This window comes from Bombus fervidus, unplaced genomic scaffold, assembly GCF_041682495.2.
Source record: "Bombus fervidus isolate BK054 unplaced genomic scaffold, iyBomFerv1 scaffold0103, whole genome shotgun sequence".
Taxonomy (NCBI): Eukaryota; Metazoa; Arthropoda; class Insecta; order Hymenoptera; family Apidae; genus Bombus; species Bombus fervidus.
The window spans coordinates 5,001-10,000 of NW_027212665.1; the positions used below are offsets into that span (position 1 = coordinate 5,001).

General features: G+C 50.8%; 2 non-coding genes across 2 annotated transcripts in view; both read left to right on the forward strand.

The window, feature by feature from the left end:
* Window positions 1-1,024: 1,024 nt before the first annotated feature.
* Window positions 1,025-1,179, forward strand: LOC139997534 (5.8S ribosomal RNA). Its single transcript, XR_011802897.1, has one exon. It is a non-coding gene; the product is annotated as a 5.8S ribosomal RNA (ribosomal RNA).
* Window positions 1,180-3,307: 2,128 nt separating this feature from the next.
* Window positions 3,308-5,000, forward strand: part of LOC139997539 (large subunit ribosomal RNA) — a 4,174-nt gene continuing 2,481 nt past the window's right edge. The window contains exon 1 of the ribosomal RNA XR_011802902.1: window positions 3,308-5,000. This exon is cut by the window's right edge and continues 2,481 nt beyond it. This is a non-coding gene — a ribosomal RNA (large subunit ribosomal RNA).

Consider the following 5,000-nt stretch of genomic DNA (forward strand, 5'->3'; position numbering starts at 1 on the left):
GCACACACATACACCTGAACGGAGATGCGTTCCTTTTCGTCGCGATTTTTCGCGCTTTAGTCGTCGTTGTCGCCATCCGTTCGGAGGGGACCGCCGGCCGTCTCTCTATCCTCGTTGTCGAGAGTCTAATGCCTCGTTCCGTCGCTAGAGTTTTTCAAACTCTGCTTCTGGCTATCGGGAAGAAAAGACCGCGCGAGGAAGAGGAAGGACGACCGTGCGCGTCCCTTTCGAATTTTTTTTTATTTTTACCTGAGCGACCAAAGTGGATTCAGAGGGGACCGCCGGCCGTCTCTCTATCTTCGTTGTCGCGAGTCTAATGCCTCGTTCCGTCGCTAGAGTTTTTCAAACTCTGCTTCTGGCTATCGGGAAGAATAGACCGCGCGCGAGGAAGAGGAAGGACGACCGTGCGCGTCCCATCGATTTTTTTTATTTTTACCTGAACCACCGAAGTCGATTCAGAGGGGACCGCCGGCCGTGTCTGTATCCTCGTTGTCGAGAGTCTAATGCCTCGTTCCGTCGCTAGAGTTTTTCAAACTCTGCTTCTGGCTATCGGGAAGAAACGACCGCGCGAGGAAGACTACGACCGTGCGCGTCCCATCGATTTTTTTTTACCCGAACGATGGAGATGCATATCGGCTGTTTGCTTCGAATAACTGGACGAGAGGAACGAACATATATATATATCATGGGCTAGCCACCGTGCGCTTTCTTCGCGAGATCGTGTGCTGTACAGAGGATTCAGAATCGGGTGTTATATCCCCGTCGTTTCCTGACGAACGGAGCTTCGATCTCGTTGGTTGTTATATATTATAATGCACTTTACGCCCGGTCGGCGGGCTGCGTGTGTCGTCGCGCAGTCCGTCCGATTTCGTTTTCGAACGTATTTTCGTGTCGTCAATCATATGGCGACTTCCGCGCGTTCGATTCCCGTTGGTCGGACGTTTGTCGGATATCGGCTTCTTTCGAACCGAGAATAAGAGTACAAAAACCTGAGTACACAAACAAAAATCCATGCATAAACGATTACCCTGAACGGTGGATCACTTGGCTCGTGGGTCGATGAAGAACGCAGCTAATTGCGCGTCAACGTGTGAACTGCAGGACACATGAACATCGACATTTCGAACGCACATTGCGGTCCACGGATACAATTCCTGGACCACGCCTGGCTGAGGGTTGCTCACGTAAACCTAAGACTGCTTGCGTTGCGTATCGTTGCTCTCGGTCCGTATCTCTCTGTTCTTTCTTGCCTCGTCGACAGCCCGCCGTCGTTCGTTTTATCTTTAAACGAACGTTTCTGAGTCGGAGGACGAGCGCCAAGCAAAAGAATACGAATTAAAGAGCGGTCGAGGGCTCGTACGCGACGTACGAGCGATTGTTGGACGTTCGTCGGCGTTCGTCGCTGGATCGTGTGGAGACCGGCGTACGCATGCTCTCGATACAAATATATATGAAAAATCTATCGCGTTCACGGGAGACTCGCAAAACTACCTCCGTCTCTTCTCTGTCCCTTCTTGGCTTGACAACCCGCCGTCGTTCGTGTTTTACGAACGTTTCTGAGTCGGACGAAGCGCAAGAAGAAGGATACGAATTAAAAGAGCGCGGAGAGAACCGTCGTCGTCGACGCGGTTATCGAGATACACAGAGCGAGTTTTCTTCGTGGCCGATTTTTTTTTTCTTTTTGTATCAGCCTCTGCTACGTTTTGTTAGTCTTCGATAAGCACGAATGACCGCGCCCCCGACGTCGTCTTAAATGAATTTTTGGCGAGACTGAGAGAAAGCAAAAATATTTTTGAACAAAGTCAGTCGAGAGAGGAGAGAAAAGAGAACCAAGATATTAAAACCTAAACCTAAACTTGGTGGCGTAACGAAAAACTGTGTGCCTTAAAGAAACACAACCGTCTTTTCATCAAGATGTTTTTACTCGTACAGCCCCAGGGATCGAATACCCACTCCGTCTGTTCGTGCGGCAGAGATGTATTCTGCAGGCGCGAGACGACTGACGAGAAGACAACGAGGACCGTCGCATCGATGGGTCGTCGTTGCGTTTTTCATCCTCTGTGCTTTTTTCTGTTCTTCGCGAACCCAGAGAAAGCCGTAGATCCGGGAACGGACACACGAGATTTCTTCGAACGCTGATGACTTAGGGAGATGATCCCCAGCGTTGCGCGGAGATCGGAGAGTACGCGTACATGTATCGGGACGAATTTTTCCCCGTCGGTCGCGTATCTCTCTGCCCGCGCGCCTGGCCCAAAGCCACGTTCGTCGGAAATCAACGAAAAGTGTGTTACGATCTAGCGTGCGTCTACGATCGGCTATATTTAAGGGTGACGAAGAAGAGAAAAGCTCACGGTGTTGCGCAACGTTTCTGTACTCGATTTTAAGATGTGCATGTGAGTCCGTTACAAAGTTGTTCGGATCGTCGAAAATAGTCGTTTTCGTCGTCGTGCGAAAGAGAATAATCTCTGACATTGGCACGGAGAGATCGCGCAGAGGAAGAGAACGATCCTCTTTGGCGAGGCTCGAGAAAGACTAACGAAACTTGATTAGAGACGAGGTATACACGCGCCGTACGTACGACGTACGCGCGTGTGATTTTTTTTTGCTTTAAGGCGATTCGGCGCTCCGAGTATTAGAGAAAAAGAGATCGTTGGTCATCCCATGTCTCTTCGTCGTCTATCGCTGGACCGCGCATCCTAACGTATCGCCGGTCGTCCAGTCCCCGAGTAATAAATTCACCCCGTTGTGTACGTCTCGCGCTCGCTTTTCCACTTGCGTGAGTTCCCGTGCGTTTTCGTCGTTGGTACAGAGCAAAGAAACCGATATGTTATATACATGTCGCGTGTTCGATCTCTGTGCCAGCAATAACAGGCGAAAACAAGGAACCGCTGGAATCGTCGAGAAGAGAGAAACGGCTACGGGAGATATATTATACATAACACGTGTATATATATATATATATATTATACAAAGAGGACGGGCGTTAAAAACCGGAGATCGTTACGGGTGTCTTGCGTGAGTCTTAGCTCGAACATGATACGACGAACGAAGTTTAAAAGGCACTTTGGCGAGATGCATAAAACGTTTCTCGATCGAGATAGAATATAAGGTTCTCGATTCTATTCGAATTAATTTTTTTTTTTTATTTTTTTTTCTCTTTGAGGCGATTCTCGGAGAGAGAAATAAAAATAAAGACCCTCTGTCGCATTGTTATCAAACCGTCTTGCTTTTCTCGAATCGCGCCCACATGGCACGAAATTTTTTTTTCTTTGAAAAAAAAAATTGTCACCGTGTCGTGACGTTGAAGCGACCTCAGAGTAGGCGAGATCACCCGCTGAATTTAAGCATATTACTAAGCGGAGGAAAAGAAACTAACAAGGATTTCCTTAGTAGCGGCGAGCGAACAGGAATTAGCCCAGCACTGAATCCCGCGGTTCCGCCGTTGGGAAATGTAGTGTTCGGGAGGATCCGTTTATCCCGTGACGTCGAACCGCGTCCAAGTCCATCTTGAATGGGGCCATGTACCCACAGAGGGTGCCAGGCCCGTAGTGACCGGAACGCGTTTCGGGAGGATCTCTCCTTAGAGTCGGGTTGCTTGAGAGTGCAGCCCTAAGTTGGTGGTAAACTCCATCTAAGGCTAAATACAACCACGAGACCGATAGCGAACAAGTACCGTGAGGGAAAGTTGAAAAGAACTTTGAAGAGAGAGTTCAAGAGTACGTGAAACCGTTCAGGGGTAAACCTGAGAAACCCAAAAGATCGAATGGGGAGATTCATCGTCGACGGCGTCGGTGATCGTTGGTGAGCGATGCTCCGGGTGGGCCTTCGTGGTTCCATTGGCGAGGGCACGCCACCTTCGATTCGAACGCTCCGGCGTCGTAGTCGTGCACTTCTCCCCTAGTAGAACGTCGCGACCCGTTGTGTGTCGGTCTACGGCCCGAGCGGGTGACTGTCGCGTCGCTTCGGCGCACGCGGCAGACCCTCGGTCGCCCGGCCGACTGCACGACGGTACACTAGACGGTATCGGGCCGCAACCAATCCATTCTCGAATGTGTGTGCGTCTAGACCGCCGCAAGCATCGTCGATCGTTCTCAGTTTTTACGGAGTTTAATTCCGTGCTGGGGCGTCGGCAGCTGTTGGCTGGCGGATTTCTTGGACTGGCCGAGTCTCTGATTACCGGTCGGCGACGCTATTGCTTTGGGTACTCTCAGGACCCGTCTTGAAACACGGACCAAGGAGTCTAACATGTACGCGAGTCATTGGGACTTGTAAACCTAAAGGCGAAATGAAAGTGAAAATCGGCGCGCGTGCCCACCCTGAGTGGGTTGCGCGTGTCCGATCGAGGGAGGATGGGCCGCGAGACAATGCGGCCCCGCACTCCCGGGGCGTCTCGTTCTCATTGCGAGGAGAGGCGCACCTAGAGCGTACACGTTGGGACCCGAAAGATGGTGAACTATGCCTGGTCAGGACGAAGTCAGGGGAAACCCTGATGGAGGTCCGTAGCGATTCTGACGTGCAAATCGATCGTCGGAACTGGGTATAGGGGCGAAAGACTAATCGAACCATCTAGTAGCTGGTTCCCTCCGAAGTTTCCCTCAGGATAGCTGGCACTCGTCCGTTCTCATCGAACGCGTACGAGTCTCATCTGGTAAAGCGAATGATTAGAGGCCTTGGGGCCGAAACGACCTCAACCTATTCTCAAACTTTAAATGGGTGAGATCTCTGGCTTGCTTGGATCATGAAGCCACGAGATACAATTGTCGGATCAGAGTGCCAAGTGGGCCAATTTTGGTAAGCAGAACTGGCGCTGTGGGATGAACCAAACGTGGAGTTAAGGCGCCTAAGTCGACGCTTATGGGATACCATGAAAGGCGTTGGTTGCTTAAGACAGCAGGACGGTGGCCATGGAAGTCGGAATCCGCTAAGGAGTGTGTAACAACTCACCTGCCGAAGCAACTAGCCCTGAAAATGGATGGCGCTGAAGCGTCGCGCCTATACTC